Source organism: Emys orbicularis, chromosome 1, assembly GCF_028017835.1.
Source record: "Emys orbicularis isolate rEmyOrb1 chromosome 1, rEmyOrb1.hap1, whole genome shotgun sequence".
In the NCBI taxonomy this organism is placed as follows: Eukaryota; Metazoa; Chordata; order Testudines; family Emydidae; genus Emys; species Emys orbicularis.
Window position 1 is genome coordinate 287,821,778 of NC_088683.1, and position 12,954 is coordinate 287,834,731.

Consider the following 12,954-nt stretch of genomic DNA (forward strand, 5'->3'; position numbering starts at 1 on the left):
TTTTGTATTATTACAGAAGCAGGGGAATTTGGAATATAAACTGATAGTTAGGGTTGATACGCAAGCCTTAAGTCACACTGGAACAAGAGCATGACTTAAGGCTGTGGGGGTTGTTTCAGACCAGATTTTCAGCCTTAGTAAATTACATGGTTTTGTGGATTAAAGTCAGACCCTGGAAGTTAAAGTTAGATTTGCAGGTTGAACTGGGCTTTCCCCTGCAAGAGATTTGAATGAATGAAAGTATTGCACCTGTGTAGTGCTTACTATTTACTTAATTTTAAACAATAAAAACTGTGAAGGAACAATCATTAAAACTGTTGATGCTTATGCCCTCTAGTCTACATTTGTCTGGTGCTCAGAGAACTTCACTCTATGAAGGCTGTAGACATTGTCACTGTCTCTTTAATTTACAGCCGTACATCGGTCCTTGAATCTGGTATTTTGTCCCTGGTATTTATGAACAGTGCCCCAGGCTCCTGTGGTGGAGTCTTAGAGGGGTCTACATTCTTCCCTAAGATTAACAAACAAAAGCTGACAGCTATCAACAAATAAAAAGTTCTGGGCAATTCTCAGGCCTTTGCAGTAGCACTAAACTCTGAGGGTCAGATTTTTCAAGTGGCCTGACCTAGCTACAGTTTTTTCACCTGCAACTTTGTGACCAAAATCAATTGGAGACAGTTAGTGGCAGTAACAAAGTGTGACTTTTAGATATTTACATGGATGTTTTCAAAGTCAATGGGAGTTGGATGGCTAACTCTCCTTTGTGCCTTTGAAAATCTCCTGCTAGCTACCAGATTGCAAGTACAGTCTCCTAGCTAGACAGCTACTGTTCAATAATTGTTAGTGGCCAATAAGTTATCTGTAATTGACTGTGGGCAAAATTGCAGGTACATAGAGAGAAGCCATTTTAAAATTCCGGGCCCTCAAAACATATGAAAGGCAAAAGCTGGAGCTATAGACAGTTTTCAATAGATAAAAGATGTGGTCAACTGTATTGAGAAAAAGCAAATCATGTCATTTTTAACATTTTACTTTTCATGATTATTGTCCATTTTCACTTGAAACACAATATAACATACAGTGTCAAACTCAGCAGGAGCAAAGGTTATGTTACCAGTCACCATGCAGTTGGTCCTGGTAGGTAGCTGGAGATACAATAGGTCTAACATCAACTGAGATTTTGTAATGTGTATTTAAATGTTTCTGATGGTGGCTCTTTCTCTGTTTCAGGACCTCTACTCTGTTCAGTTCCACAGTGCTCTCATCTTTTCTAGCTCACTTTTTCCTTTTGGACAGAGTCTATCTTTTATTTTAGCTCCTACTTTCGCACTGATGATACTCCAATGTCTATTTTCCAGTACATTTTATGATTCCTCCCATTCCACCTTCTATGCCGGTCTTTATCAAATAAACTTGTGGCTTTGTTTCATCTTCTGTTAGCTAATCCCAGAACATTCTTGTGTCTGCCACTATCTCGAATCCACCACTGCTGGCTGTACTGCTGATCCATACCTATTTATACCTCTTGCCTTTGTTATTGAAACTCCTCTCTTTATGGCTTCCCTAAGTTGTAACTCTCCAGACTCCAGCACATACAGAATGCAGTTGCTTGCCTTCTCACATACAAAGGTACTGCCACACCAATCCCATCCCTCTACTAGCTTTCACCGTCTGCTACAAAATTGCCCACCTTGTTTACAAAGCCCTTTATGGACCTATTCTTTCCTGTTTTGTGATCTTTGTCTCTCTTTACCCTCCATTTGTCTAGCACAGGGCTCTTCTCTCTCTCATCCTTCTCCCTTTCTTTTTCAGTTCTGTCATTTGCAACAGGCTCTCTCTATCTCTTTTCACATCAGTTCACCATCAATTATCAAATCTCATTTTGAAAACATCTCTTTCTCCCTGTCTTTAGAACCACTTAATTTCTCTTGTGCTGCTATAATTTATTATTTAATTCTCTAATATTGTTTAGTTCTGCCAAGTGATTTAGGGTGTAGTTTATATAAAAGATGCTCTACCCAATAAAATACTCTGGCATTTTATTGTTGCTTGATAGGGCTTTTAAATTAGATGCATGGGGAAAATGTAGTCCCCAGCTAGTCAGTGAGCTAGTTAAATGATCTAGCTTGTTTATAAGGAAGAATGGCATGCCTGAAACGAACTTCTCATTTTAAAAATCAACAACGTTGGTTTCCTCAAGAATACAATATTTTGAACAGTATTAGTCTACCACGAAAACCAATAACCCGACCCTCTGGGACAGGGCAGACAACCACTTTTAATAATTTACATGAGAAATCCTACAGCTGAAAAATACAGCATATTTTAAAGAGTGGGAAGTAATATTAGACATCTCCCTGTTTAGTGTTTAGGTAAAGAAGTATCTATGTTGCATATTCATTAGGTATCTCCGAAAATTTAGCCCATATAGGCTTCAGAGGATGCTAACAGTTTCTGTCACTAAATTGGACTTTTTGTCTGAGCCCTATAAACTCCCCTTCTCTCCAGCACAGCTCTCTAATCCCACGATCCCTGTCTCTGGCAGGCTGTACAGCATGCTGAGGCGGAGAGGTTATTTGTTCATTTCTGAATCCTTACAACTCCCCTGCTTCCTGTCCCAGCTTTTAAAACACCACAGCCCATTGAATTTGCAGGCTGTGTAGCACTATCAGATAGGTCTATGAAAAGAGTTATGCCATGTACATACTCTCTCAGCAGTGACTTGCAAGCATATCAGACACACAGGGGTGGTGGATGTGTTTAATACTGTATCAGATTTTATAGTAATTCATTCAGATTTTTCTTTGTCTTTTTCCCCATCTCTGCATAGCAGATTGTTTACATAAACCAAATTTATTGACAGAGATCATTTTCTCTAATCTTTGAGGATGTGGATACCATCGGCATAAACTGTGATTTCCATTCTCAGTTTCACTAGTATCACCTGAACCCTGGATATACTTTCAAATGATACAGGTATCATTAGTTTTGTATACCTGACCATTTCATTGACAGCTTAAATCCTTTCAAAATGTTGGGTAACTGACTTTATCACTCAAGGAGAAATGCTTAAATGTAGTTTCCTTCTAAAATATAGGGGCTGGAAATGAACTTCAAAGGGGAGATTTACCTTGGTGAAGAAGCAGTGTAAGGCTGACTTTAGTGGCCCTGATCTTCAATCCCTGCCCACAACCGCAGCTAGAGGCATGGCAGAAGATCAGGGAAAGGATGTGGCATACACGTAGTGCTGAGCATTATGAAGATACTAGACTGCTACATAGGTAGTTCTGTGGAGTTCTAGTACATAGGTAGCTCTATGGAGGTTGCTGGAAGATAGGGCAACCCTTAAGCAAGTCAGGGGCTGCTTTGACCCCTGCAGAAGCCAGAGGGGGCAAAGGTGAGCTGCGCCTCTTGTATTGTGCCTCCTAGGAGGCATAGCTCAGAATCTGCTCCTTCATTTTGCTAATAAGCTGTTAATGTTTTCCTCTTTAAAACCTCATTTATTAGAATGAAATCTAGATGTGGGATGATTTTTCATTGACGTGAAGCTCTAATGCCCTGGAGATGGTTCAACAAGTAGTGAGTTGAACCAGTTTCTGAAATGCTGGACTGATAGATATACTGTTTCCACTCATCTGCTGCAGGAGTAATGATTCCTTTGCTTCTAGCTCTAGTTTCTCTATTTCTTTATATCTTTTGCAAACAACGTACAAAAGGAGTCTAACTCCTAATTTACTTTTATAATTATTAATTTTTATTTACAGAATTTCTGATCTCCCAACTGCTGCATAAAGAAATTCTTCAGCTAATGGTAGAGGTGGAAGAACAGGAAAGGGAAGAATGTGATCCAATGATATCACAGACAAATCCTCAAACAATCTTGCTCTCTATACTTATATGTTTATATTAAGGTTAATATTCTTTTTGGTATTCATATTTAAAGTGATATATATCTTTAGGTGGTGAACCTTTTCCCTTGGTGATCTTATTTTTTTTCTTGGTATCATACATGAATCTTTTTTCTTGTTAAACCATTAAGTGCTTGCGCTATGCGGATTCTTGCAGGGATGTACATATTTTTCTTATTCTTCTGGTGCCTGATCCTGTTAGGGGTTCAGTATCTTCAATTCCCACTTAAGTCAAGGTTGCTCACTGGTCCTGGAGCCAGAACTACAGCAGCCCCAGCCACAGTCAAGAATGGAGTGACGATCTGGCTGTGCCCACTCCCTCTTCAGAAACTGGCGGTGTGGGAGAGCAAAGGGGAAGAGAAGGAGTTAGCATAGGAGGCAGCTATGTAGGGTCTATGCCAAAAGGGCACTCCATCATGTAGAGATGCAGTGGCTTTCCAGCCCTTTGGTACCGTTGGAATAGTGCTTAGGGGCCAGAACAAGTTAAAGAATCTGGTTTACCTCACAGGGTGGATGTGAGGCTTAATTAATAAAGCAAGCTTGTAAAATGCTTTGAGATCCTCCAATTCATAGATTTTAAGGACAGAAGAGACCCCTAGATCATCTAGTCTGACCTCGTGAACAGCACATGCCGCAGAAGTTCACCTGTTACCCCTGTATTGAACCCAACAATTTATAACAACTATGAAAGGAAATATTCTGAACAGGAATCCTAACAGGGCTTAGCACAGGAGCTGATTTTTATGCCTGTTTAGGAGGGTGGGCAAATTCTTCATGATTATTGCTAAATCAAAAGGAAATGCTTACATAGAAGTAAAAGACAGTCCATTGGCTCTCTGACCTACAGTATAATAAGCTCAGGAGTTTCATAGTCACTCCATGTCCAGCAATGGAGCCAATAAATCTACACTGAAAGTGAGACAGTTGAAGAAAAGCTCAGCATCTGGGATTTGTAGTTGCCAAGTACCTAATCCTCTTCTCAGTTGTTGGTGAGCAGAGCAGAGCAAAAGCCACTGCCAATGGAAGGAACGGTACATACTAAAGTGACTAACGGAGGGAAATTAGATACAGTGTTTTTGCCAGCTTGCATTTTGATTGCATAATTCTATGTAAAAGGCACAAGCATGATCAAATGTCTAGTCTTTGAAAGCATCTAGAAGTTCTGATGTCAAAGTGAAATGCAGAAGATGTGTCAAGGGCTTTAGTATGTATTCTCCACCCAGTTCCGTGCCTTGACCATTGTATGTCAACCCCTTCCAGACAAGGAAGACCTGCAAGAAGAACAGGGTTTTCTGGCATGGCTTTGACTACACAGAATGAGAAGTGAGAAAATCTGAAGATTGCCACTGATCACCTCCTACAATTGGAGGAATCAGACATGTGGGATATGCCCACTTGATCCTAACAGATGATTCCTGCCCGGTGCTTTAAAGGAAAAAGTATTTAAAAATGGGCCTCTGCCAATATTCCATGAGAGAAATTCCTTCCCGCCCTCAGATTTTGTGGCCAGTTATAAAAGTATGTAATTTGTATTTAAAAGATTACAGCTACTGGTCACTATTATTAAACAAGTCCAGTGAGGAATTGTTTCCAACAAAGTAAAAATTGTTTAGTGATGTTGGTCTCTCCCTAAGTGGATATCTGGAAAGGCCCCATTTTTATGAATTTAATTCCTGTGTCACCAAAGTTTACTAACTGAAAAATATGAGAATGGGAAGCTTTACTTACAGATAAACTAAATGCTGCTAAGTTACTAAGAGAATTTACACATTACACCATACATCAAGAACACCACACAACTAGGGCAACAGAAACATTCAGTTTATTCTCTAGTCTCTGTAAGCACACTTATCCCTTATCATGTCATGCTGCTTAAATCATTCATTTAGGTGCTACTAGAGACTAGTGATTCTGGAATTCTCATTTACAAACTAGGAAATGAATGCTGTGCCTCACCTGATAGAGGAAGCTCAGAATGCAAATCCTCTTTAAAGTTCACTTTATCCCTTAACAAATTAATGTAATTGTATTAGAGGACATGATGATGGCTCTCATCTGAGTCAAAGTACACATAGTGTGCTTTGAACTGGCCTTTCTTTCCAAACAAACAGATGTGAGAATTAGATAAGCACACACACACAAATGTCAAGTACAGATGACTCATCTTTTTCATCATATTGTAGAAAGGACATACATAATTTCTGCAAAGGAAATGTTATTCTATTCTCTCAATTGACATAAAAGAAGCCATGATTTTATTTAGATCCCTTGAGCTGCACAAAATGATGTTGCTAGAATATATTTTATCATTTGCTGGCACTAGGAATCAATGAAAAGAAAAAAATGTGGTTTTAGTATTGCCCTGCCTGACTTTCCATGGCACAGGGCTACAATCCTTTGCTAACATTATGGGCATATCTACATTAAGGATTTTTACACCAATGTTGCTACACTGGGTACATGCCCCTAGAGTGGAAATGGGGCTTTATCTGTACAACTTACCCAGGTTTGAAATCTCAGCAGTGAAGCCAGTCCAGGCAGATAGATGATGCACTAGTCCAGGCCTTACTCTGTGAGGTAGGACTAGCTGGGCATAGAATCCTGATCATCAGGGCATGGAAAAATACAGAATTTGTGTTTTTACAGAAAATCTTTAGTTTTTACATTTTGTGACAAAATAAAAACATATACCGTAGAATCACGTTTATCTGAGTCTCCATTATCCAGCTCTCCATATACCAAACTACCAGCCACTTGGGGCTGACAGTGGCAGGGCTTGGGCTGTCAGTCTCGGGCAGCTGGTGGTTCGGTTAATACGGAAAGACCGATAATGGAGGCTCGTATTAATGGGGTTCTATTGTATATCAATAAAATATTGTGTTCAAGTGATACATATATACATTGTGGCTAAGGAAACTAAAGTTCAGCTTTTCATTTTAATTGTGGGAAAATGTAGATTTTTATGCTTTTTATCAGAGGATTTTGTTTTTTTTATCATGGAAAACTAAGATCCCTGATCATCAGTGTAGCTATACTGGTGCACAAAATCCCTAACTGTATACAAATGCGAAAGTTCAAAGGAGATAGTATTCCCTTTCTGATTGCCAGTCCCACCTCTACAGGGGCAAGTTAAGATAATCAGTAAATGTATTTATACTAATAAACAAATAGGCAGAGCATGTGGTCAATTGGCCAAGTAGTATTTTTCAATATGTAACATTAATATATTATTCATTATTTGTTTTGCAATAGTGCCAAGAGACTGACTGAGATTGGGGCCTGATCACAGGTGCTGGAACTAGGAGTACTGGGGGTATGGCAGCACGCCCTGGCTTGAAGTGTTTTCCGTCATGTACAAGGTTTACAGTTTGGTTCAATGGCTTTCAGACCCCGCACTATACAAATTGTTCCAGCACCGCTGGGCCTGATTGTGCTAGGCTCTGCGCAAACAGAGCGAGACAGCTCCTGTCCCAAAAATCTTAGGTTTTTGGGACAGGTAACACACAAGTACAGTGAACATGGTGATGATTTGCAAAGATGTGAATTCCACACTCTACATATAGATATGAACACAATCATACACACTTGAAGTCATTCCAGGAGTAGAGTTTGTGTTTGGAATGTACGCTGTATTTGAAAAATATCTGTATAAGATAAAAAAAAATCAAGGTTCTATTCCCAGCTACTCCTATCTCACAGAGTCAAGTCTGTGCAGGGTCCAAGCTGTGCTGTGCTGCTGGTCTCCACGTACCTCCATTCCATCTGGAGTGTGACTAGTAGGAGATCCATGCTATGGTGACGAGTCTCTTTCCTGTTCTGTAACAAAACAAACAAATCTCTCACTGTACAGCACCGGCTGACAAAACTAGTATTTAGGGTTCCAATTAAATGTAAACATCTACAATCTAATTCAGCATTATATTACTCTAGCCCAACACAACTCCCTTCTCCTCTTAACACAGACTTCCAAATCGACCTGCACTACTGGAATTATGTACCACGCATACGCTTGTAATGTATATTTTAAGCTCTAGTGCCTGTAATATGATATCAGTTTTTCCCTCAGAAATGCTCAGTTTTCACTGTATCTTTATTAAATAACAACAAATTCAAACTCATACAAAAGATCCCTCTAAATCCCTGAAGACTGTGCAGAAGACAGCAAGTGGGGTCAGGAGTACACGACCCCAGTGCTCTGAGATCTGCACTGACTGCTTATTGGTTTTTGGGTGAGTTGGTTTTGACCTACAAAGCCCTAAATGTCTTGGAACCTGCCTATTTGACAGATATCCTCAGGTCCCATCCCAGACACTCCTTTACTACTGAAGAGCTTTGTTCCATTGAAACAAGCCAATGCAGATGCTCCCTCAGTGCTGGGATCTTCCTTGACTCAATCTTTTCTCAGAGAGAATCACAGACATGCTACCAACCTATTTCATTAAGTGCTGCTAATTAACTGAAGTTTTACATAACTGACACTGAACAACAAAAGTATTGAAAAAACAAATAAACCAGTTTAGTAAGTCAGTTTATACCCATGCTTTAAAGTCAGATCATTCTGGTTACCATTTTGCTCTCTTCACCAATTTAATTCCAGTGTAACTAACAGTCAAGAGTCTCATGACCTTTTGTAGTCAGATATTAATGCTTTTTACCATTTGAAAACTGGATTTATAAGGTTTAAACTGGCATGAATCATTGGGTTTTGCTCTAACTGTTCTCAAGGTAGTGAAATTAAAGTAAGGCTAAAAAAGAGTTTCCCAATGCACACGGTATTTGCTTTTATCCATGGTGACTTGAGAAATAAGACCTTGACATTATCACTTGTCTATTGGACCAGAGGGATGTCTGGTTCTGTTAAAAAAAATCAATCTGTTTGGGGAAAACTCATGAACAAGGCAGAGAGCTAAATGCACTGAATATCCCTTTCTTTGCAAATAGTGTTATCAGTTCTAGCATTTAGATGCCTATGTACAGATTTAGACATATAATTTTAGGCATTCAAATTTGAAGATAAGGTCCTTCGGTATTCAAAAGAGTTGTTTAGAGACAGATTCTTCCTATGTGTGAACTACAAGAGAAGGCTGCCAGAAGCCTTCCTCGCAGGCAGAACGGCAATCCCAGCATGTGGGGCAATGCAACCATACTCTGGTCTGCATCTTAAAGACAGAACAGCCCCAAACAGGCATTTACTAGACAGGCCAGGGTATTTTTAGCATCTCAAATATCCAAGGCCAGTCCACTCCTGGGATAGATTGGGAGATGAGATTGCAATGGCTCCTACATCACTGGGAAAAAGAGAATTCTGAAAAATGCTTTAAATCTTTCATGCATGATGCCTTTTTAAACTTGTCCCTAAAAATTCCAACCCCCTTTTCTCTCTCTTAGAGGCCTGCTAGAGACACGATTTTCATCATTTGATATATGATGGCAGATGCTGGGTGTAATTATTTTCAGCTCCTCATTTTACACAAAAGCTCATCATCAATATAAATATTCACCTATTATAATGAGAAGCTTCTTTGTATAAAACAGTATTCTCTTAATGAGTATTGCTAACAAATTTCCCAGCTGTTTTTGATGACTTGGTACTCTCTGACTGTACTGAAAAATTGCAGCTTTAATATGGCAGTTTTGCAGTTGTAAGTGGTATGTATTCCACCTAAATCCAACAGATGAAAGTTTAATAGGCTTCAGTGCAGATTGCTTTTCAAATCTGGAAGCTGACAGAGAACTCAAACTTGACAAAAGCCCAAAACCGGAATGGATGGCTTGAAGAGTTTTAGCCTGTTATTTCCCACACTGTCCTCTTATTTCCATTGAAAAGCTGGGAATTCACTCACCCAGTGAATTATGCTGGAGATAGAACTGGTGTTTTTGTATGAAGACTACTGATTTGGAGAACACACCAGAACTCATTGCTCAGCTGGTAGTACCACACACCATTCCAAATTAGGGGAGATGGGGAAGGGGAAAGTAGATACAATTAGAAATGGGCCTCAGTTATAAAATATTATTTTTATTATGGTAGCGCCAAAAGCAAGATCTGGGCCCCATTTTGCTAGGCACTGTACATATGCATAGTAAGAATGCTCTTTGCTCCAAAAAGCTTAAAATCTGCATAGACAAGGCAGTCAAAGGGTGGGAGAAAGGAAATCGTTTCACCCCCATTTCGTAGACAGGCAAGTGAGGAAGCAAAGAGAGACTAAGTGACTTCTCCAAGGTCACACAAGAATCGGGGGTAGAACATGGAAATAAACTCAGAACTTCTGCGAGCAACACTAGTGCCCTAACCACAAGACCATGGTTTCCTCTTAAGCTGGGATTCAGATCCAAACTTTTCCACAGTTCCAGGGAAGTTTGGTTTTGGCCTGGCCCCATCAGTGGTTAGAATAAAGTTATATAATTTCACTTCTCAGTGGCTATTAAATTTGAAGAGGTGCTGTAGACAGCCATAGAATGATTGTGGCCGGATATTCTGACATTACTTGTGATTTCTGCATTGTGACATTGCATGGGCTTAACTCAGCCTCATGACTTATAAACATGACATGATGAAATCTTCCTAAAGCAGTATAAGTATGCAGCCCCACTGATTATTTGGGAGCTTTTTGAGACTACGCTTAATATACTATCTTTCCTTCTCCCTTTGGTTGCTCCTGTCTCCCTCCCTTTTCCCACCTTTTTCAACTTAATGTAGAGGGGAGGGTAACCTGGTGGATTTGGTTAGTTATTGTGGTTCAGTGCTCCCCTCTCTGCCTTGCTTTTTTCAGATACCACTGAGAGAACTCCTGTGATAAATGATCTACTTAGGAAGCCTGTGACCGAGAGGAAATACAATCAGCAGTGCTCAGCAGAGAGCTGCAACTCTCAGAGAAACTGCAGTGCTCAGCAGAGAGCGAATGGTTGTTGTGCTTCAGCACAAGTGAGACTAGCCATAAGTAGGCTGATTACAGTGTAGAATAAAACCCAGAAACCCTTGTATGACTTTTCACTACTGTCAGAAAATGAGGATAAAAAAGGGTAAGTGGAGAGGCAAATGGAGGTGTCGGAGTATCAGAAGAGACATGCGTGATTATCAGGTTAGCAGTGAGGTGATTAGCTACACACGTCCACACGTCCATGCTGCTGGTCAATTGATTTGGTGACCAAAGTCCTCTATACAGGATGATGTTCCCCTGTGCTCCTGATCACTGTTTTCTTGGGTTCCTTTCACTGCACCTCTTCTGTGCAGGATCAAGCCCCCACACAGCTAAATATGAGTCTCCAGGGAGACACTTGCAACTCTAGAGTCACAGATTGAGTACAATTGATATGCAGTTTATTAGTAGTGGATAGGAAGTCCCTTTGTTAAATATTTGGGCCCTGTTGCATGATGCCACTATAGTGCTAACTGCTTCTCAGTTGTCTCTCATCATAGGAGAACTCCTTCATGTGAGACCTACTTTTATTTCTGACTTAAACCAGCCTGGTATTAGTGTTTACTTTTTCCTATTTAAATTATTTACCTTTAAAATTACTTAAGTATGAAACTGATTTAATTCAAATAACCTTCCTTTAACATTGTCAACTTGAAAGTTATGTTTCCATTTGCAAACTTTATATTTTCTATTTTAAAAAGTAGGCCCTAAAACTATTAGTCCAGAAAGATTAAGCACACCCCAAAGTACCTTATAAACAGAGAAGGGTAGCAGAAAAATCCTTTGAAAAAAATGTAAAATGATTTAAAAAAATATTTCAAATATTTTAAAGGCTGTTTGATGAGGAAAGGAATTTTTTGAAAGTGGTTTGTCAATTTAATGAAGTTCAAATTGACAGCATCTCTTTAAATTCACACCACAACATTTCAAACATCCTCCTCTTATTTATTTTAGTTCAGTCCTTAGTTTGGTGACTTTGTCCCGCAATGTACAAAGCTGTGTAGCTGCCTCTTGCATATTTATTTATGCGGGGGAGTATCTGCTTATATAAGCACTTCATTTGAACTGTTTCTGCAGAAATATAAGCAACACTAGTCCTCTGCAGACATGCAAGGATCACACTTCCTTGCAGGAATTACCACTGTAAATGAAAGCCAAGAGAATCTTAATGGAACACAAACACAGCTTTTAATGAAAAATCACAAGTTTTGGGTGTCATGAAAAACTAAGTCCCATTTGACAAAACATGGGAGGAAGTCTTACTGGCCAGAAAAACAAAGAGACTTTCAGAAAAAGCTGATCCTACTGGCTTGGTCAGACGGAGATCCATTTTTGGAGGTCCATTTACAGTCTGCTGGAGGAAAACTCATGAACAGGGCTGAGAGCTAAATGCATTGACTACAGTATCTCATTCTCTGCAAACAGTGTGACCAGTTCTAGCATTTAGATGCCTATGTACAGATTTAGACATATAACTGTAGGCATTCAAGCTTAAAATTAAGACTCCATGGTATTAAAACACCTTGTTTAGAGACAGATTCTGCCTGGGTGTGAAAGGGAGGGAGGTTTTCTCACCTTGTGTGGCCTATGTAGGGGCCAGACAGAATTGCTCCCAGCACTTGGGGTATTTCTCTGATCTGCATCTTAAAGACAGAATTTAGCTATTAGTGATGAGTGTTTTATTTCTTCTTGTTAATGGCAGTCTCAAGACAGCCATTAAGGCCCAGTGAGGGGCCTTTTGAGCAGTGCCCACTCTCACGATGAGAGTTGGCGGTAAGCTTATCAGCACTTGCTCAAATCATTTTCCTCTCCAGGTGTTATCACCCCCTTCTCTTCTTCTTGAGACACTCATTGCCTTCTGTACCAAGTTTAACATGTTGTCCTCACCTTTAAGGTTCTATAACCTTAACTATACAGTTCTGTTCTGACCTATATTTTGTCTTGTAATTCCTCCTATTTCCCTTTTTACATCTTACCATTTACAAGCCTGGGCTACACTTAAAATTTAGGTTGTCATAGCTACGATACTCAGGGCTATGCAAAAGCCACACCCCCGAGCGCTGTAGTTATGCCGCCCTAACCGCTGATGTAACCACCGCTAGGTCGACGGAAGAATGACCTAGCTA